Source organism: Saccopteryx bilineata, chromosome 3 (genome assembly GCF_036850765.1).
Source record: "Saccopteryx bilineata isolate mSacBil1 chromosome 3, mSacBil1_pri_phased_curated, whole genome shotgun sequence".
Taxonomy (NCBI): domain Eukaryota; kingdom Metazoa; phylum Chordata; class Mammalia; order Chiroptera; family Emballonuridae; genus Saccopteryx; species Saccopteryx bilineata.
The window spans coordinates 111,860,184-111,883,340 of record NC_089492.1 but is presented as its reverse complement, the minus strand read 5'-3'; positions in this window follow the sequence as shown (position 1 = coordinate 111,883,340).

Genomic DNA, 23,157 nt, shown 5'->3' with positions numbered 1-23,157 from the left:
CAATTTTTTGGAAGACTTTGAGTAGAATAGGAACCAAGTCTTCTTTGAATGTTTGATAAAATTCGCTGGTATAGCCGTCAGGGCCTGGACTTTTATTTTTGAGGAGGTTTTTAATGTTTTTTTCTATTTCTTCTCTACTGATAGGTCTGTTTAGGCTTTCTGCTTCTTCTTGACTCAGTCTAGGAAGGTTGTATTGTTCTAGGAATTTATCCATTTCTTCTAGGTTGTTGAATTTAGTGGCATAAAGTTTTTCATAGTATTCTACAATAATTCTTTGTATATCTACGGTGTCCGTGGTGATTTCTCCTCTTTCATTTTGGATTTTGTTTATATGAGTTCTTTCTCTTTTTTCCTTGGTAAGTCTTGCCAAGGGTTTGTCAATTTTGTTGATCTTTTCAAAGAACCAGCTCCTTGTTCTATTAATTTTTTCTATAGTTTTTCTGTTTTCTAATTCATTTATTTCTGCTCTGATTTTTATTATCTCCTTTCTTCGGCTGGTTTTGGGTTGTCTTTGTTCTTCTTTTTCTAGTTCCTTAAGGTGGGAAGTTAAGTGGTTCACTTGGGCTCTCTCTTGTTTGTTCATATATGCCTGAAGCGATATGAACTTCCCTCTTATCACTGCTTTTGCTGCATCCCATAGATTCTGATATGTCGTATTGTCATTTTCATTAGTCTGTATATATCTTTTGATCTCTGTACTTATTTCTTCTTTGACCCATTCATTTTTTAGAAGTATGTTGTTTAGTTTCCACATTTTTGTGGAATTTTTTTCCTCTTTTTTGCAGTTGAATTCTAGTTTCAAGGCTTTATGATCAGAAAATATGCTTGGTACAACTTCAATTTTTCTGAATTTGCTGATATTGTTTTTGTGGCCCAACATATGGTCAATTCTTGAGAATGATCCATGTACACTGGAGAAAAATGTATACTCAGTCACTTTGGGATGAAATGTCCTGTAGATGTCTATCATATCCAGGTGCTCTAGTGTTTTGTTTAAGGCCACTATGTCTTTGTTGATTCTCTGTTTGGATGACCGATCTAGAGCCGTCAGCGGTGTATTGAGGTCTCCAAGTATGATTGTATTTTTGTCAGTTTTTGTTTTAAGATCAATAAGTAGCTGTCTTATATATTTTGGTGCTCCTTGGTTTGGTACATATATATTAAGAATTGTTATGTCTTCTTGATTCAGTGTCCCCTTAGCCATTATGAAATGGCCATTTTTGTCTCTAAGTACTTTTCCTGTCTTGTAGTCAGCATTATCCGATATGAGTATTGCTACACCTGCTTTTTTTTGGATGTTATTTGCTTGGAGTATTGTTTTCCAGCCTTTCACTTTGAATTTGTTTTTATCCTTGTTACTTAGATGAGTTTCCTGTAGGCAGCATACAGTTGGATTTTCTTTTTTAATCCATTCTCCTACTCTGTGCCTTTTTATTGGTGAGTTTAATCCGTTTACATTTAGTGTAATTATTGATACTTGTGAGTTCCCTATTGCCATTTTATATCTTGCTTTCTGTTAGTTTTGTGTCTTGTTTGATCCTTCTCTTTCGTTTTTCTATCTTTTGTTTTTATTTGGTTGTATTCCATACATCTTTCCTCTGTTGCTATCTTTTTTATCTCATGTGCTTCTGTGGTGGTTTTTTCAATGGTGGTTACCTTTGAGTAATGAAAATGGTCCCTACCCTGTTCATTGTAGCGAACTATTTTGTGAGTACTTTTGCACTCCATCGTCCTTTGCTACTGTTAATCTCCGTCTTCTCCCCCTCTTTCTTTTTGTTGTTGTCACAGTTTAAATTTGGTTTTATTGTGTTCTTCTTGGAGCTTTTACTTGTGGCTCTGTTTTTTTTTGTTCTTTGTATCTGATTGGAGAACCCCCTTTAGTAATTCCTGGAGTGGGGGTTTTCTGATGATAAATTCCCTCATCTTTTCTGTATCTGTGAATGTTTTTATTTCTCCTTCGTATTTGAAGGATAGCTTTGATGGGTATAGTATTCGTGGCTGAAAGTTCCTCTCTTTCAGGACTTTAAATATTGGGGTCCACTCTCTTCTAGCTTGTAGAGTTTCTGCTGAGAAATCTGATGATAATCTAATGGGCCTTCCTTTATATGTTGTATTCTTCTTTTCCCTGGCTGCCTTGAGAATTTTTTCTTTGCTGTTGGTTTGTGTCAATTTCATTATGATATGCCTTGGAGTAGGTTTGTTGGGGTTAAGAAAACTTGGAGTTCTGTTTGCTTCTTGAACTTGAGGCTTTAGTTCTTTCCACAGGCTTGGGAAGTTCTCATCAATTATTTGTTTAAGTATGTTCTCCATTCCATTTTCTCTCTCTTCTCCCTCTGATATACCTATTATTCTTATGTTATTCTTTTTGATGGAGTCAGATAATTCTTGTAGGGCTATCTCATTTTTTTTAATTTTTGAGTCTCTTTCTTCTTCTCTCTGTTGTGCCTCAAGTTGCTTGTCTTCTATTTCACTAATCCTCTATCTGACCTGTTCTATTAGCTAAGCTTGTTACTTCATTTTTCAGCTCGTGAATTGAGTTTTTCATCTCTGTTTGATTTGTTTTTATAGTTTCAATTTCCTTGGACATATATTCTTTGTGTTCATGGAGTTGTTTTCTGAGCTCCCTAAATTGCCTTTCTGTGTTTTCTTGTATATCTCGGAGAATTTTTAGGATTTCTATCTTGAATTCTCTGTCATTTAGCTCCAAGGTTTCCAATATATTAAATTTTTTCTCCATAGATTTTTCCTCATCTAGCTGTGTTACCTCTCTTTCTTTTGTATCCATGATATTCGATTTTCTCTTCCTTAATGGCATCTGAGGGTGGTTTTGTTGATAGTATTAATGAGATTTAATAAAGAATAAAAAGTTAAAAAAAATAAAAAAATAACAAATCGAAAAGAGTTGTTTTTTTAAAAAAAATTAATAATGAAATAAAGAAAAATAAAATAAAATAAAAATTTTTTAAAAAGGAAATTATTCCCCTCCTCTTTTTTTCCTCTCCTCTCCTCTCCCCTCTTTCTTGAGAAAATCTTGTGGTGGACTGTGAGTTATAACAAACAATGCCTGTGATGGAGGGCCTGAATTGGGGAAAAGTAATAAAGGGGCAAAAAAGAGAGAAAGAAAAAAAAAAAAAAAAAAGGAAAAAGAAAAAAAGAAAAAAAGAAAAAAGAAAAAAAAAAGAGCGTATGGACCCACAAAAAGCAAATAAGAAAAAAATTTGGGTCAAGAATAAAATGATTTGCTTTTAGGTGTTGGTTTTCTAAGAGTTATGATGAGAGGAATAAGAGGAAAATGGAAAAATGGGGGGACAAATTAAAAACTTACTATTGTATTTAGTGGAACAAGAACTAGATAATATGGAGAGCCAGGGATGGGAGCACTGCTAGTGAGTTAAAAAGGTGAAATAAAAAACCCCCAAAATGCCACAAACATAGGTTTGAGTCCCAGATAAGATAATTTGTTTGTTATTGAGGTTTGAATGAGAGGAGATGTAAAGGAGAAAGGAAGAAACTAATATAGAAGGAGAAAAGAAAGAGAGAGAGAGAAAAAAAGAGGGAACCACTAAAAGAAGAAAAAGAAAGGAGAGAGAGAGAGAGAGTTAAGGGTTTTGGAGTGCAACCCTCATAGAGAGAAAGGAAGAGAAGAGAAATGATAATGGGAGATGTAACACTTATGGGTAGTGTAGTTCAAGGAGAGGAGAGAGTAAGACCGGTAGAGAGTTTATCGGCCAAATTGGAGGAGGAAAAAAAGTCTCAAGAATGAAGATAAGAGAAACAAACGAACAAATATAATAAAATGGGATAGGTTATAAAGTCTGCAGATTATTCTTGATTTTGAGAGGTTATCTTCTTGCTTTTTCTTTTCTCTCCCTCTTCCTGGTCGGTGACTTTGTACCCCGGGTTCTGCCCCTTTGGCACGCTCAGGTAGAGGTTTGCAGTTGATAAGTCTCTATGGCAATGTCATGTATTGTGCTTTATTCTCGTTGGGAGTCGAGGCTCATTAGCATTTATAGGCTCCGACAGTGAGAGAGTCCGTGTTCCTGGAGCCTTTCTCCTAGTCTTTCCTTCCTCAATTAGTAGCCTGATAGTCCAGGTATGGGGTTGCTGTTGCCTCTGCCTGGATAGTAAGAGGCTCAAATTGCTGGCAACTCCCCACTCTATTTCCACTCAGCACAGGGCTCTGGGTAAGGCTCAGTCAGTCAGAGCTGCTAGCATAATCAGGCGGGCTTTCCGCCCACTCAAAGACCTCTGGCTCTGCCACTCTATCCGGTAACACAAGCGGGCGCCCACTTCCGGGGCGCTTGGAGGAAACTCTCACTCACTGTCTGCAACCAGGATATCCGGCCAGCAGTCTCACGCTCTGAGTGAAACCCCCAACCGCAGGGAAAAGTTGCAGCGTTGGAATTGAGTCTCACTCCGTCCCCGTGTGCGGCTTTTGCAAGGCGCTGGGGCGGCCCGAGATTCCGCTTTGGCCCACACAAAGGCCCCTGACTCTGCCCCTCTGTGCGATAACACGGGCGCGCACTGCCGAGGCACTCGGAGGCTCACTCCTTATCTGCGCGCGCAAACCAGGATATGAGGCCGGCCGCAGTTCCCTCTGAGTGAAACAGCCTCCAGCACGGAAAATCTCCACCGTTGGGATTAGTTCTCACTCCCTCCCGTGCGTGGCTTTCCCAGGGCGCTGGGGCTGCCCAGAGACTCTGCCCTCAGCCCACAGAAAGGCCTCTGACCCTGCCTCTCCGTGGGGCAACACGGGCACCCACTTCCGCGGCTTAGGAAGAAATCTCTCTTCCACTAACTGCGCACCGACCAGGAGACCGGGTAAAATGGCCGCTCCGCTTGTCTTTCTTTGTTTGGGTTTGGCGCGAGTGTTAGCTTGTATTGCCCGGGTTGCCACAGGATCAGATTTTCCTCGGCTTGGATCTCTGAGCCACAGCCTGGTTCGGCCATTTTTGCTGCGGCGGCCTGGATCTATTCACCCCCTTTGCCCGCCTCAGTTTCTATATTCACAGTTACCAGAGAAAGCCGCCCTGTTTAGGTTAGTGAGGAAGGCGGAGCATTTCTTACTCCCTATTTCCTTCGGGGTTTGGTTATATATTTAGCCAATTTTTCACTCAATCATACCTTTGGGTGTATTGCGAAGCATCTGGAAGCTCCAAGTATAGGTTTTTCTGTTTCTGGTTGAAGATCTTGTTGAGTTTTGGGGGAGATTTATCGGTATCGCTTCCTACTCCGCCATTACTCTCCATCATATCTTTAACTGTTCTATAGGTGAGGTTGGTATGTTGTCAGATTTGGACACTATTACTCTAAAGCAAAAGTTCCCATCAGCACCACCAGAGTACTTGTCAAAAAATGTAAATTGTCTGGACTCCACCCAGACCTACTGAATCAGAAACTCTAAGGGTAGGGCCCAGCAATGTATTGTAACCATTTCTTAGCTCATCCTCAGGCAAAACCATTGCTCTGACTATTATTGTAAGATGAAGAGTTGAGACACATTTGAGATGTACTACCTCCTGCTTGCAAATTCAAAGGAGATGACATCTGCTGGATGAGCAGACTCTCACTGGGACAAGGGGCAGAGGGGCCTATGAGGCAGATACACCAACATGTGAAAAGGCACAGAGGCACACGATGCACAGGTGGCTGGCCTGGCTGGAGTGTGGGCTGCCATAGGGATGACAGGAGATGAGGGAGACAAATTGATAAAGTGTCCAATGTTAGTGCAAAGGAATAGATATTTGTTAGTATTTGATTACTCAGTCACCATCTCTCTTCCTAATTGCACCCCAGTATCCATTGGGGGAATTACCTCTTCCCCACTGTGTCTCATTGACAGAATGGTAATCCCAGTATTCTCCTGGTACAAAAACCAGAGGACCCCTTGGAGGGTCCCCCTTGATTTTCCTCTTATCTCCCTAGTGTAATCTAAGGGTGAGCATGTGACCGAAACTAACCCAACTGCACTCTCTGTCTTAGAACTTTTTTTGATCATCTTTTTATTGTGGAGACTTCAGACATACACAAAAGTAGAAGGAATGGCATAATGAGTCTCCAAAAACCTAAACCCATTATCAACAATGATCAATTCGTGCCTGACCTGTGGTGGCGCAGTGGGATAAAGCATTGACCTGGAACACTGCGGTTGCCCCTTCGAAACCCTGGGTTTGCCTGGTCAAGGCATATATGCGAGTTGATGCTTTGTGCTCCTCCCCCTTCTCTCTGTCTCTCTCCTTCTTCCCCCTCCTCTGAAAAAAAATTGAATAAATAAAGTCTTTAAAAAAAACAAAAAAGACCCAACAATGATCAATTCATGTCTAATCTACTTTGTATATACACTTCTTCATTGCCTCCAGTCCCCAGGTCTCTTTGAAGCAAATCTTAGACATTTAACATCAAAGAATATTTCCCTAGTATTATTAATATAAGCCATTAGACTAATTTAAACTAGTTTGAAGAAAATATTTCTTTGTGCTAGAAGTGATACTATCTGAAGTCCTTTCATTGCCTAGTACTGACACAGACAATGCCTGGAAAAAGCTTTTCCTCATTGGAAGAAAGAAGAGATGTCTGAGTTTGGTCACCTTTTGTGTTTCTCTGCAACTTTGTCTATCTCTCTGTTACCTCCAAAGTTAAACATAACTGTATCAACTTTACTTAACTTAATCATATTTATTTAATTCCATATGTTATCATGTGCCATCTAATTCTAAAAAAGATTAAAAGCTATATTTATGTTTCACTGCTCTAAAATTGTTTTCCTGAATATTTTCAGCATTTGGCTACATCAAGATCATTGATAATTTTATTTTTTTTTATTAAGTGAGAGGTGGGGAGGCAGAGAGACAGGCTCCCTCATGCACTCCGACCTCAATCCACCCAGCAAGCCCCTTACAGGATGATGCTCTGCCCATTTGGGGCAGCTGCTCTGTTGCTCGGCAACTGAGCCATTTCAGTGCCTGAGGCGAGGCCATAGGGCCATCCTCAGTGCTCGGGGCCAACTTGCTCAAACTATTTAAGCCATGACTGCAGAAGGGGGAAAGAGAGAGAGAGAGAGAGAGAGAGAGAGAGAGAGTGGGGGAGGGGTGGAGAAGCAGATGGTCACTTCTCCTGTGTGCCCTGACCAGGAATCGAACCAGGACATCCACATGCCGGGCCGATGCTCTACTGATGAGACAGCTGACCAGGACTTGTTAATTTTTTTATATGGTAAAATATATACAACATAAAATTTGCCATTTTAACCATTCTTAAGTGCACAATTCAGTAGCACCAAGTACATTCACAATGCTGTGCAAGCAGGTACTTTGTATATTGCAATGTAACATAAGGAGAGAAAATGCCAACAGAGTCTATTCATTGCAGCATAAATACCCAACCAAGACCAAATAGGGATCCTTGCTATTAAAAACCACAGGAACTATCTCGCCCCAAACAGGTTTTTCATCCTCCCCTTCAATTCCATAAGCTCCCAAAAACCCCTTAAGATGACCACTATCAAATATTTTTCTACCCAAAGAAGGATTTTAAGCAAAGAAGTGGCATGGTCAGTTTCATATTTTGGAATGATCACTTGACTGTAGTATAGAGGTTATTACAGACTGAACTGTGTCCACTCCAAAGTCATACATTGAAGCTCTAACCCCCAAGGTGACTATATTTGGAAATAAGGCCATTAGAGAATTAAGGTTAATGAGGTCATAAGGATGTGGCCCTAATCCAATAGAACTGGTATGCTTATCAGAAGAGGAAGAGATGCCAGAGATATCTCTCTCATTCTCTCCCCCTCCCTTCCCCTCCTCCCTCCCTTTTTCTCCTCCCTCCCTTTTTCTCCTCTCTCCCTTTCCCTGTCTCATTCTCTTTCCTCCTCTCTCCCTCTTGGCTCTCCATGTACACAGAGGAGAGGCCACGTGAGGACATAGTGAGAAAGTTCTCATTTCTAAACCAGGAAAAAAACCACCAGAAATAGAATCTTCCTGCACCTTGATCTGCAACTTCTAGCCTCTAGAAGTGTGAGAAAATTAATTTCTGCTGTGTAAGCCGCCCAGTTTGTGGTATTTTGTATGGCAGCCCGAGTAAAGGGATGGGGCAGCTTCTTTTACCAATGAGATCTGACCAAAGCCAATTTGTCATTGACCAACTGTCAACTTCTTCTAGTAAAAATAACAGTAGCTTCCAGAGAATAGAGGTGCTTCTTCTCCTACAACTTTGTTACTATAATTTATTGCAATGAAACCTAGTGTCAGACCTAAATTTTCCACAGGCACAAACATGTATTAACAACTAGGCCAAATAGAGTTGTCAACCAAACAGTTCCTCTAAAATCTGTGAAGTCCACCCTTCCTGTTCTTGGCAGTCTAACAAGCTAACTAGCATGGAAGGTTCATTTGGATGCCAACACAACTGTATTCTGATGGAGGGTAAGACAACCTTCCAATCAACTCAAGTGAAAGAAGTCTGTATTAAGAAAAGCAACACAGAACTAAACAAGTTAGATCTGGAAACTTTGTGTGCTGCCTTAAAGGCTGTTAGGTTTCTGGGTTGCCAGATTCTAATACTTCATTTATGCAAAGTGGCAGTACCTGTACAGTATATTTTGAATAATGCTCATTTTGCTACTTAAAAAAACTCTAATGGTGCAGGTTCGGAAAGTGATATGTAAAGTGGTGCACTAGCTTCTTTTGAGGAGTGGAGTACAGATTAGGATCCTTGGATTGCTAACTAATCACCTCTGTTTGGAGAGTGGACCCCTGATCAGGCTGGTAAAAAATGTTAAATCATTGTTCTCGGGATGCAGATTAATTTAAATACACAGATATACATCAAACTAGTTATTTTCAAGCAAATTCCAGACACAATACCAGACACCTTTAACTAATAATGTTTAAATCTAATTTTATTTTCTACAGTATTTGTTTCTTCCCAGGGGTGAAAGTAAGATTGATTTTTTTAAAAATAGTTGCCATGACTCAGAAATACTTAAAATGAAACCCTTGCCAGGTAGCTCAGTTGGTTAGAGCAATCTCTAGATATGCAAAGGTTGCAGGTTCAATCCCTGGTCAGGGCACATACATGAGTCAACCAATAAATGCATGAATAAATGGAACAACAAATTAATGTTTCCTCTCTCTCTCAAATCAACCAATCGATCAATCAATTATTTTTTAAGTGCATAAAATGGAATATGTCTTATTTTTAGTCAAGGGGTAAAAATCATACTCAATAATTTAGGCAAAGAGTAGAATTTAGTGGATCACAGTCCTGGCAAGAACAGAGAAGGATTTAACCACGGGAACTCTGGACCCAGAAGATACTGAGAGCTCTTACTTTCTCTCTCTTTCCCTGTGCTTTGTGTTTCTTCCTCACAGGATTATTTCATTTTCTTCCACTTCTAACATGACTTTTCACTCAGCAGCCAAGCCCCTCCAGCTTTCCATCATTATAGCTCCATGAGCCCAGAGGCTGATGGGGAAACACTTGGATTATCTCAATCTGTGTCACCTGCTCCTGATAATAACCCCTAGGTAATTCCCTGTGGTGGGAGGTTGGGGTGGCCTGTCTAAGTCTGGGTCACTTGCCTTGTTCGTTGTGGTGTGGAGAAAACTGTTATCAACAGAAAGGTGAAAGAAAGAAAGAAAGAAAGAAAGAAAGAAAGGAGGGGGGGAGGGAGGGAGGGAGGGAGGGAGGGAGGAGGGAGGGAGGGAGGGAGGAAGGAAGGAAGGGGAGGGAGGGGGAGGGAGGAAAAGAGAGAGAGAGAAAGAAAGAAAGAAAGAAAGAAAGAAAGAAAGAAAGAAAGAGAGAAAGAGAGAAAGAAAAAAGGAAGGAAGGAAGGAAGGAAGGAAGGAGGAAGGAAGGAAGGAAGGAAGGAAGGAAGGAAGGAAGGAAGGAAGGAAGGAAGGAAGGAAGGAAAAAGGTGACGGGAGGTGGGTGGAGGTGGAGGAGGGTAAAGGGGGATAAAGGGTGATGGAAGGAGACTTGATTTTCGGTGGTGAACACACAATACAATATACAGATGATGTATTATAGATTGTATACCTTAAACCTATCTAATTTTATTAACCAATGTCACCCCAATAAATTCAATTAAAAAAGGAGGTAGAGCTGAACTACCAATGCTATAGTTGGCACAGTCTCCCTCAACTCCTTCCTTTTCTCCTTTCCCTGCTCTTCTTTGGCTTATGTGTGTTAAATTGGATGTTATGGACAAACAAGAAAAATTAAAGCTTTCTATGTCTTAGGATTTTGTACTGCATAACATTGATCCACCTTCTATTTTTTAGTAGAAGAAATCATGTAGAACAGCTGGCATAAGAACTTTCTGGGGTCTTCAATTTCTCATCAGATACATTAAAATGAAAACCTGAAGGTTTTTTTTTATAAGCAAATGTGGAATAATACTGATCTGGAAAAAAGTGCCAATGTGCCATTGCAATGAATATTATAATCAAAGTAAATTTCCTCAGTCATTGAAATTAATTGAATCTGGGACAAAAGAAAAATAGTCTGTTGACCCATTTAACCACTCTCTCTAAGTAAGGAGCTCCTGGACTTTCCAGGTGAATGATGCTCCTGATAAATAGCTCTCTGTCTTGTGGACAATAAAATGATTCAACAAATGCCATATGTAGTATTTAGCTCTCAAGGAGACCTACAGTCGAGTTGGAACACATTCTATTTGCTGTGCCCACTGGAGGGTACAATGAACAGATTGCTGGTAATAGCTCACTCCACACAGTGTCTGTCAGACATAAAGTGCCAGGCCAAAAAATGACCACACATAATGTGGACATCATTATTTTACCATTTCTCTCAGTTACTAGAAGTCTTCAAAAAGGAACAAAAAGAACCAATGGTAAGAACACTATTCAGACAGCAATAAATTGAGGTATCAGATCTGACCGTTATATTATGATGACTAATTTATAGCAGTGTTGATTAAAAATAGATTAATGGTGTCGGTTGCAATTTTAAGTGTTAAAAGAAACACTGATGTAATAATTACTAGCAACCTTCTGGAATGGTTTTTTTGTTTGTTTTTTTGTGGGGGAGGTTAAGTGAGAAGAGAGAAGATAGAGAGACAGACTCCCACATGTGCCTGCCTATGGTTGATGCTCAGACCAATGGAGCTATCCTCAGTGCCTAGGGCTGACACTTGAATCAATCAAGCCACTGACTGTGAGAAGGGAAGAGAGAGAGAAAGAGAAGAGGTAGGAGTGGAAAAGCAGATGGTCACTTCTCATGTGTGCCCTGACCGGGGATTGACCCCAGGACGTTTGCACACCAGAAGAGTGCTCTCTCTATTCACTGAGCTAACCAGCCAGGGTCTTTGGTATGTGTTTAGTAGCAACTTTTTTATGTAATTCATAGCAACATTCTATTATTGAATATTTTCTGAAGAGGAATACCATTGTAACAAATATATATATATATATTACTATTTACATATGAAAGATAGTGGCCTCAGGTAAGTGGATAAGACCCAAATAAAGATGTAATAGTGAGGAATAAAGTCTAATTTCTGTTACTTAGGACCTCATGGTTTGCTGAGAATTGCAATTAGAATAATGAGATATATACTATTGTGTGTGCATGAATGGTATAGTACTTTGGTACTCTAAGTGTTGTGTGTGAACATGTAGCATCAGCATTACCTGGGAGCTTGTTTAAAATGTAAATTATTTGGCCCTATCCTAGACCTATTGAATCAGAAATTCTTGGAGCTGGGCCCGCAATCTTTGTTGTACATACCCTACACATGCTTCTGGTGCACCCTATAGTTTGAGAAGCACCATTCTAATAGTTATGTGTGTTCTTCTTGTGGCTTGCGCAACTTCCCAAGAAATAGAACTTTATTGATCATGTAGCTATCTGTAATGTACAGGTCTCTCTTGTCTGGGTCACTACCTGCAGTGATAAGTCAATTTACTAGACCTTCAGTATTGCAATGCCTTCTTTCACCTAAACCTCAAACCTACACATCAAGTGGGTTGAAATAGTCTCATTTTCCACATCAATTTCTTTAAAGCTATCAACTGAACTTCTCAGGTTACTCTCACTTCTAGAGTTCTGTACTCTGTTATGGTTACACAATTCCATATAATATATGCAATGCTGTCTCTGAATGTTAATACAACTAGGACATTTCCTTTCTATAATATAGTCTTTAAAAGTTCATTTTTTTTAAACTATTTTTTCATAAGACTGAAAGGCTTGAATTTTCTTACATTACTTAGTACTAGAACAAATTCCGTTCATCATATGTGCTAGCCAAGGCCACACAATTCACTCCTTACTAGTCATATATTAATTAAAAATAAAATTGATGGAAGGTACTTTTTGAACCAGTGGTTAATCAGAATTAAAAAAATTATTAAGTGTATGTTACAACCAATTCTCAGTTCTAGGAACAGCAGAACATAAAGTTGCCAAAGACAATTATCATTTAACATCTCGTTAAAGAGCCTGACCAGGCGGTGGCACAGTGGATAGAGTGTTGGACTGGGACGCGTAGGACCCAGGTTCGAAACCCTGAGGTCGCTGGCTTGAGCATGGGCTCATCTGGTTTGAGCACAGCTCATCAGCTTGAACCCAAGGTCACTGGCTTAAGCAAGGGGTCACTCACTCTGCTCTAGCCCCCTGGTCAAGGCACATATGAAAAAGCAATCAATCAATATGGAAAGAATAACATAAGAATAATAGGTATATCAGAGGGAGAAGAGAGAAAAAATGGAATGGAGAACATACTCAAACAAATAATAGATGAGAACTTCCCAAGCCGGTGGAAAGAACTAAAGCCTCAAATTCAAGAAGCAAATAGAACTCTAAGTTTTCTTAACCCCAACAAACCTACTCCAAGGCACATCATAATGAAATTGGCACAAACCAACGACAAAGATAAAATTCTCAAGGCAGCCAGGGAAAAGAATACAACATATAAAGGAAGGCCCATTAGATTATCATCAGATTTCTCAACAGAAACTCGACAAGCTAGAAGAGAGTGGACCCCAATATTTAAAGTCCTGAAAGAGAGGAACTTTCAGCCACAAATACTATACCCATCAAAGCTATCCTTCAAATATGAAGGAGAAATAAAAACATTCACAGATACAGAAAAGATGAGGGAATTTATCATCAGAAAACCCCTTCTCCAGGAATTACTAAAGGAGGTTCTCCATTCAGATACAAAGAACAAAAAAAAAAAAACAAAGCCACAAGTAAAAGCTCCAAGAAGAACACAATAAAACCAAATTTAAACTGTGACAACAACAAAAAAAAGGGGGGGGAGGATGGAGATTAACAGTAGCAAAGGACGATGGAGTGCAAAAGTACTCACAAGATAGTGCACTACAATGAACAGGGTAGGAACCCTTTTTATTACTTAATGGTAACCACCATTTAAAAAACCACCACAGAGGCACATGATTTAAAAAAGATAGGAACAGAGGAAAGATGTATGGAATACAACCAAATAAAAACAAAAGATAGAAAAACAAAAGAGAAGGACCAAACAAGACACAAAACTAACAGAAAGCAATCTATAAAATGGCAAGAGGGAACTCACAAGTGTCAATAATTACACTAAATGTAAACGGATTAAACTCACCAATAAAAAGGCACAGCGTAGCAGAATGGATTAAAAAAGAAAATCCAACTGTATGCTGCCTACAAGAAACTCATCTAAGCAACAAGAATAAAAACAAATTTAAAGTGAAAGGCTGGAAAACAATACTCCAAGCAAATAACATCCAAAAAAAGCAGGTGTAGCAATACTCATATCTGATAATGCTGACTATAAGACAGCAAAAGCACTCAGAGGCAAAAATGGCCATTTCATAATGGCTAAGGGGACACTGAATCATGAAGACATAACAATTCTTAATATATATGCACCAAACCAAGGAGCACCAAAATATATAAGACAGCTACTTATTGACCTTAAAACAAAAACTGACAAAAATACAATCATACTCAGAGACCTCAATACACCGCTGACGGCTCTAGATCGGTCATCCAAACAGAGAATCAACAAAGATATAGTGGCCTTAAACAAAACACTAGAACACCTGGATATGATAGACATCTACAGGACATTTCATTCCAAAGTGACAGAGTATACATTTTTCTCCAGTGTACATGGATCATTCTCAAGAATTGACCATATGTTGGGCCACAAAAACAACATCAGCAAATTCAGAAAAATTGAAGTTGTACCAAGCATATTTTCTGATCATAAAGCCTTGAAACTAGAATTCAACTGCAAAGAAGAGGAAAAATATTCCACAAAAATGTGGAAACTAAACAACATACTTTTAAAAAATGAATGGGTCAAAGAAGAAATAAGTGCAGAGATCAAAAGATATATACAGACTAATGAAAATGACAATACGACATATCAGAATCTATGGGATGCAGCAAAAGCAGTGATAAGAGGAAAGTTCATATCACTTCAGGCATATATGAACAAACAAGAGAGAGCCCAAGTGAACCACTTAACTTCACACCTTAAGGAACTAGAAAAAGAAGAACAAAGACAACCCAAAACCAGCCAAAGAAAGGAGATAATAAAAATCAGAGCAGAAATAAATGAAATAGAGAACAGAAAAACTATAGAAAAAATTAATAGAACAAGGATTTAGTTCTTTGAAAAGATCAACAAAATTGACAAACCCTTGGCAAGACTTACCAAGGAAAAAAGAGAAAGAACTCATATAAACAAAATCCAAAATGAAAGAGGAGAAATCACCACGGACACCATAGATATACAAAGAATTATTGTAGAATACTATGAAAAACTTTATGCCACTAAATTCAACAACCTAGAAGAAATGGATAAATTCCTAGAACAAGACAACCTTCCTAGACTGAGTCAAGAAGAAGCAGAAAGCCTAAACAGACCTATTAGTGAGAAGAAATAGAAAAAACCATTAAAAACTTCCCCAAAAATAAAAGTCCAGGCCCAGACAGCTATACCAGCGAATTTTATCAAACATTCAAAGAAGACTTGGTTCCTATTCTACTCAAAGTCTTCCAAAAAATTGAAGAAGAAGCAATACTTCCAAACACATTTTATGAGGCCAACATAACCCTCATACCAAAACCAGGCAAGGATGGCACAAAAAAAAGAAAACTACAGACCAATATCTCTAATGAATACAGATGCTAAAATATTAAACAAAATACTAGCAAATTGAATACAACAACATATTAAAAAAATAATACATCATGATCAAGTGGGAATCATTCCAGAATCTCAAGGATGGTTCAACATATGTAAAATGGTTAACGTAATACACCATATCAACAAAACAAAGAACAAAAACCACATGATCTTATCAATAGACGCAGAAAAGACTTTTGATAAAATACAACACAATTTTATGTTTAAGACTCTCAACAAAATGGGTATAGAAGGAAAATATCTCAACATGATAAAGGCCATATATGATAAACCATCAGCTAACATCATACTAAATGGCACAGAAATGAATGCTTTCTCCCTTAAATCAGGAACAAGACAGGGTTGTCCACTCTCTCCACTCTTATTTAATGTGGTACTAGAGGTTCTAGCCAGAGCAATCAGACAAGAGAAAGAAATAAAAGGCATCCATATCGGAAAAGAAGAAGTAAAGGTATCACTTTTTGCAGATGATATGATCCTATACATCAAAAATCCCAAAGAATCCACAAAAAGACTACTAGAAACAATAAGCCAATACAATAAGGTCGTAGGATACAAAATTAACATACAGAAGTCCATAGCCTTTCTATATGCCAACAATGAAACATTTGAGAACGAACTCAAAAAAAATAATCCCCTTCAGGATTGCAACAACAAAAAAAATACCTAGGAATAAACATAACAAAGAATGTAAAGGACTTATATAATGAAAACTACAAATCATTGTTAAGGGAAATTGAAAAAGATATAATGAGATGGAAGAATATACCTTGTTCTTGGTTAGGAAGAATAAATATAATCAAGATGGCCATATTACCCAAAGCAATATACAAATTTAATGCAATTCCCATCAAAATTCCAATGACATTTTTTAAAGAAATGGAACAAAAAATCATCAGATTTATATGGAACTATAAAAAACCCCAAATAGCCAAAGCAATCCTAAAGAAAAAGAATGAAGCTGGGGGCATTACAATACCTGACTTCAAACTATATTATAGGGCCACGACAATCAAAACAGCATGGTATTGGCAGAAAAATAGACACTCAGACCAATGGAACAGAATAGAAAGTCCAGAAATAAAACCATATATATATGGTAAAATAATTTTTGATAAAGGGGCCAAGAACACACAATGGAGAAAAGAAAGCCTCTTCAACAAATGGTGCTGGGAAAACTGGAAAGCCACATGCAAAAGAATGAAACTGGACTACATTTTGTCCCCTTGTACTAAAATTAACTCAAAATGGATCAAAGATCTAAACATAAGACCTGAAACAATTAAGTACATAGAAGAAGACATAGGTACTCAACTCATGGACCTGGGTTTTAAAGAGCATTTTATGAATTTGACTCCAAAGGCAAGAGAAGTGAAGGCAAAAATTAATGAATAGGACTACATCAGACTAAGAAGTTTTTGCTCAGCAAGAGAAACTGATAACAAAATAAACAGACAGCCAACTAAATGGGAAATGATATTTTCAAACAACTGCTCAGATAAGGGCCTAATATCCAAAATATACAAAGAACCTATAAAACTCAACAACAAACAAACAAACAATCCAATAAAAAAATGGGAAGAGGACATGAACAGACACTACTCCCAGGAAGAAATACAAAATGGCCAACAGATATATGAAAAGATGCTCATCTTCTTTAGCTATTAGAGAAATGCAAATCAAAACTGCAATGAGATACCACCTCACACCTGTTAGATTAGCTATTATTAACAAGACAGGTAATAGGAAATGTTGGAGAGGCTGTGAAGAAAAAGGAACCCTCATTCACTGTTGGTGGGAATGTAAAGTAGTACAACCATTATGGAAAAAAGTATGGTGGTTCCTCAAAAAACTGAAAATAGAACTACCTTATGACCCAGCAATCCCTCTACTGGGTATATACCCCAAAAACTCAGAAACATTGATATGTAAAGACACATGCAGCCCCATGTTCATTGCAGCATTGTTCACAGTGGCCAGGACATGGAAACAACCAGAAAGCCCATCATTAGATGACTGGATAAAGAAGATGTGGCACATATACACTATGGAATACTACTCAGCCATAAGAAACGATGACATCGGATCATTTACAGCAAAATGGTGGGATCTTGATTACATTATATGAAGTGAAATAAGTAAATCAGAAAAAACCAGGAACTGCATTATTCCATATGTAGGTGGGATATAAAAGCGAGACTAAGAGACATTGATAAGAGTGTGGTGGTTAGGGGGGGGAGGGAGGGGAAAGGAGGAGGGGGAGGGAGGGGCACAAAGAAAACTAGATAGAAGGTGACAGAGGACAATCTGACTTTGGGTGATGGGTATTCAACATAATTGAATGACAAGATAACCTGGACATGTTTTTTTTGAATATATATACCCTGATTTATTGATGTCACCCCATTAAAAAATAAAATTATTAAAAAAAAGCAATCAACAACTAAGAAGCCACAACAAAAAATTGATGCTTCTCATCTCTCTCCCTTCCTGTCTCTCTGTCTCTATCTGTCCCTCTATCTATGTGTCTCTCTGTCTCTGTCACAAAAAACAAACAAACAAACAAAAATCTTGTTAAAGAGAAAATACAAATTTGAAAATTTTAATGACCATATCAGAAAATAAGATAAAAGATGTCCCTGGCCTAGACATTATATGATTAATAGTAAAATAAATGGCCCTGGTTGGTTAACTCAGTTGCTTAGAGAGTCATCCTGATATGCCAAGGTTGTAGGTTCAATCCCCAATCAGGACACATACAAGAATTAACCAATGAATGCATGAATAAGTGCAACAACAAATCATTGTTGTTATTTTTTTTCTCTCTCCTCCCTCCTAAATCAATAAATTTAAAAATAGTAAAGTAAATGAAAAATTTAGTAAAAAGGAAGAGATCATTAGATTGAATAGACCTGGGAAGGTGTCATTCAAGGTTCCTCTACTGACGACATGTTTAGGAAGTAACTGCTCCAGGAAGGGCCTCTTCATGTAGGTGCTGGAGAAAATGTGGAACTTGAGTGAGGTTTTTGGGAAAGGCAATTCAAATGGCAGAAACAGCATGAGGAAAGGTATGATATAAGGAGTTAATATAGTAGTTCTGTATCCTTCTCCTTGCATATCACCAAGAAAGCCTGTATCAATGACTGACCATTGCCAACCTTTGGGTATATATATCCACCGAAGGTTCTTTATGTTAATTTTGATGATTTTATTGTGTTTATATAGAGCGACGGGCCAGGCTCCACCAGCTTGACAGAATTTGCACAAATATCAAGGTAGCCAATGTGCACTGGCTTTATTGTTAGGGTTCTGAGTTTCAACTGCCATGAATGGTCATGTGCTAGAATGTGCCTTTGTGATTAGTCCTCCATAAAGCCTTGGACCCTAAGAATTAAAGTGACTCCCTTGAGAAGAGACATTCTATACATGTCCTCTGCCAGAAAGAAAGCACATCCTATGTGGCACTTAATGGGAAAGGACTTGAAAGCCTGTATCTGATCTTTCTGGATTCTGCCCAATGTGTATCTTCTTTCTGCTTTTGCTTTCTACCCTTTGCTATAATAAACCTTAGCCATGAGCCTGACCAGGCGGTGGTGCAGTGGATAGAGCATTGGACTGGGATGCGGAGGACCCAGGTTTGAGTGCAGGCTCATCTGGTTTGAGCAAAGCTCCCCAGCTTGGACCCAAGGCCGCTGGCTTGAGCAAGGGGTTACTCGGTCTGCTGAAGGCTCGCGGTCAAGGCACATATGAGAAAGCAATCAATGAACAACTAATGTCTCAATGAAAAACTAATGATTGATGCTTCTCATCTCTCTCTGTTTCTGTCTGTCTGTCCCTATCTATCCCTCTCTCTGACTCTCTCTCTGTCTCTGTAAAACAAAAACAAAAAAAAACCTTAGCCATGAGTATAACCTGATATTGACTCTTATAAACGCTTCTAGCAAATCACCAAACATGGGTGGTCATAAGACCCCTGAAACATATTGCATGCAACAAGATTTAAAATGCATATGAATTTGGGGGCCTAGAGGCAATAAATATTAAGAGCTGATAGGAAAATTCAATTCTTGATTGCTGAATATAGGTGAAGAGTACGTGGGTGTTTGTTGTACTATTCCTTAAAGTTTCCCATTAGTTTGAAATTTTTCAAAATGTAAATTTGTAGAAAAATAGAGAGTATTAGGCAAAAACAAAGTACTAAGGAATGTTAGCGATTAAAAATTAATTATTGTAATGTGTGCATGGGCATATGTGTATAGAATCACAGAATTGTGTGTTGTCTTGAAGAACGTAAGTTTTATACTTTAGTCAAATCTATCCATCTTTTCTTCTTTGTTTGCATGTGTATTTTCCATTAATTTTTTACCACAAACTCCTGTCTTTGACATATGGGGGCCTGAAAGGCATGGTAGAGTCCTGAGTTTCTGGACTGGAAGTGAGCATGAGGCAGTGGTAAATGGGCCAAGAGGATAATTACCACGGCGGTTTCCTATGGAGTTCCTGGGTCAATGGTGCCAAGACCAATAGTGTAGGATTAGGATGCCAAATTCAGACAGGACAATGAGAAGAGGAAGCTCTAATTCAAAGCTGATCTGACAGAGAAGGCAATGCTAAGAGAGTTCAAACAGGGGGAAAGGCAGACAAGCCAAGAATGAGAAAAAGAATATATATACAACTAAAATTTCCTTTTAACCTAGTTCCTGCCAGAGCTGAAAGAAGGAGTATTGTCACTTCAGTGACCAATGCAGCTGGGGATTGGACACTTGTAAGGTCACAGAGTTCTCTCTCATCCGGAGATTGAATAAACATTCACATATATTTTCTTCTGGTTTTATTATGTGAGATTTTACATGTATTTTAAATCTCTCTGGTTAGACTATTACTTCTATCTATGTATGTGGGAGAGATTGGTTTGTATTGTGCTAGCTTCCTCAGGTTTTATTAATAGAATATGCATAGTGGTCAAGAACATGAATTCTGGAGTCAGATTTTTTTGGATCCAAATCTTGGCTCTAACATCCAATAAATAATTAGCAATATTACTTAACCTCCTGATATCTCACTCTTCTACTAAATGCAGGTAAAAATATAACTTACCATCAGGTTTTAATGATGATTAAAAGAGATATGTATGTACAGCTGTTTGCACAGTTCCAATAGAGGCTGTGTGCTCAATAAGCTCTTTTATATATATATATATTTGAAACATCAGAAGAGGGAATTACAAATAAAAAAAGAAGAAGGCTAGAATGACCCTTATGATGTTGGATTGGGATAAAAAGTATGAGGAGCAAGGTGTCAAAATAGGAGTTTTATAAAAACTGTCATCCTACCACACAACATCAATTTTGACAATCCTCACAGATGAGAGCAGCTTTGTAGGAGGCTGGGAGCCCAGGGGCGAAGCTCCAGGACATTGTTGGGGCAAAAAGGCTGAGAAGAGATACAATGAAGAGGACAAGAAGAACAGTTTCACTTTTACTTGCACAAGTTCTGGGAATATAATGTATAGCATGGTGATTATAATTAATAATACTGTGATGTATATTTGAAATTTGTTAAAGTAAGTGGATCTTAAGAATTCTCACCACATACACAAAAAAGATAATTATGTGAGGTAATGTATGTGTTAGTTAACTGTGGTAATCATTTCACAATGCATACCTATATCAAATATATTGTACAATTTAGATACAACTTTATTTGTCCATTTTACCTCAATAAAACTGGAAAAAAGTATCAGTATGATCTAATGGTTTTGGATAAATATAGAAATAAAGGTATGTGCATGTGTATAAATGTAAATAAATAGATACATATACACCAGTATATGCACATTTTTTAAAATTTTATTTTTATATTATTTATTCATTTTTAGAGAGGAGAGAGACAGAAAGGGAGAGAGAGGAGAGAGAGAAGGGGGGAGGAGCTGGAAGCATCAACTCCCATACGTGCCTTGACCAGGCAAGCCTAGGGTTTCAAACCGGCGACCTCAGCATTTCCAGGTCAACGCTTTATCCACTGCGCCACCACAGGTCAGGCTATGCACATATTTTTTTTAGCAATGATACCCTAGTAGCAACAAGCATAACCCGTACCCAGATTTTTTTCTGTAAATACAATATTCCAAAATCATAAAAAGAAACCAAAGCTTCTTAGAAAAATGGCTGATTCCAGGGCTGGAACAAGGAGAGAACAAGAGAAGCCTGGATCATTTCGTGATGTCAAAAAAGGAAATGACCAAAAAATGATGGGGAAAATATGGAAAGAACATAAAAACCAATTTGAAGGAGATCCCAATGACCAAATCTGAGATGATGTAAGCAACAAAATCAGTAATGATAGCAATATATTATAACCTGTGGAATAAAACCAATGTCCATAGACTACATGATAAAAAAATTGAATAAATAATTGATACAGCCTGGCCTATGGTGGCACAGTGGATAAAATGTTGGCTTAGAATTCTGAAGTTACCAGTTCGAAACCCTAGGCTTGCCTGGTCGAGGCACATATGACAAGCAAATCAATGAACAACTAAAGTGAAGCAACTATGAGTTGATACTTCTCATTCCCCCCACCACCCTCTCTCCTCTCACTGTAAAATAAATAAATAAAATCTTTTAAAATAGTAATAACAATTGATACAGTTATACAAATAATTGGTGGAGTAGGGGGAAATTACAGTAGAATTTTAAGTAATAAATGTTAAAAAATGAAGGAAATAAAAAATAAACTTTTGGCAAACACGATAGTAAAATTTGTTTCAGGCAAGAATCATTAATGGATGCTAAAATTGTTTGGCTAAAGTTTGGAGAAATGAGATTTTTACATAATGTGAAGGTATCTCTTCAGTAGATACTTATTAATGGCAAAGAGAAAAAGTGTCAAGATCATGAAAGACAAAGAAAGATGAAAAAACTATTCCAGGTTAAAGAGTATAAGAAGACATGATAGCTAAATGCATGATGTAATCCTGCATTGTCTGTAAAAAGGACAGCATTAGTGGGACAATTGGCAAAATTTGAATATGGTTTGTAGGTTAGTCAGTGGTCTTGACTGGTTTTGATTATCTTAATGAGATTATGTAACATTTAACATTTGGGGAAGTTGAGATAAGGGTATACAGGAATTCTCTGTACTATTTTTGCAACTTTTGTAAATCTGCAATTATTTCATAATGGAAATTTAAAATATTAAAATATTTTTCTCTTCACTAAAATCTTTCCAGACTTTTCTAATCTATATATATATGTGTGTGTGTTAGCAACAGACATATATTTTTGTACATAGTTTTGTTCTGTTTTACACAAATGAGAATTATTATACATGACTCTTTCCAGTTTCCACTTAACAATTATATTCAATTCTTTTTTGAATGTTGGCTCATCTCACAATAATCTAGCTTAACTTCCTTCTCCTCAAAAATGGGCCCCAGACAACCATATCTCTATTTACATGACTATATTTCTTGGTCACAGATGATCAGACCATAGGTAGAGCTCTGGCTCAAAATGGGTCCATCAAATTCTTTCTACGAGGAATCAGAAATTGGGGCTGTAATATTCTTATTCAGTCTGAGCTCCTGTCTTGAGTGAAGGAATTTAAAAACGTCAAAGCTGGCCTTGGCCGGATAGCTCGGTTAGAAGAACATTGTGCGGAAGCACAGAGGTTGCTGGTTTAATCCCTGGTCACAGCACATACAGGAACGGATTGTTCTAGTCTCTCTCTCTCTCTCTCCCTTCCTCTCTAAATAAAATCAATAAAAATAAACATTTAAAAATGTCAAAGCTGGACTACAGCTGTAACCTGATGTGTGAACTGAGTAGCAGAGACATTTGCTAGGCAGAGAAATGAGAATTAAATAGAGAAGCAGGGACAGGATATGAGAAGACATTTGCTAGGTTCCTGGTTGCTAACTATTTTATTATTTCCTCCCCTCCTCTCCTCTCAGTCCCTTTCCCCCCCACCCCTCC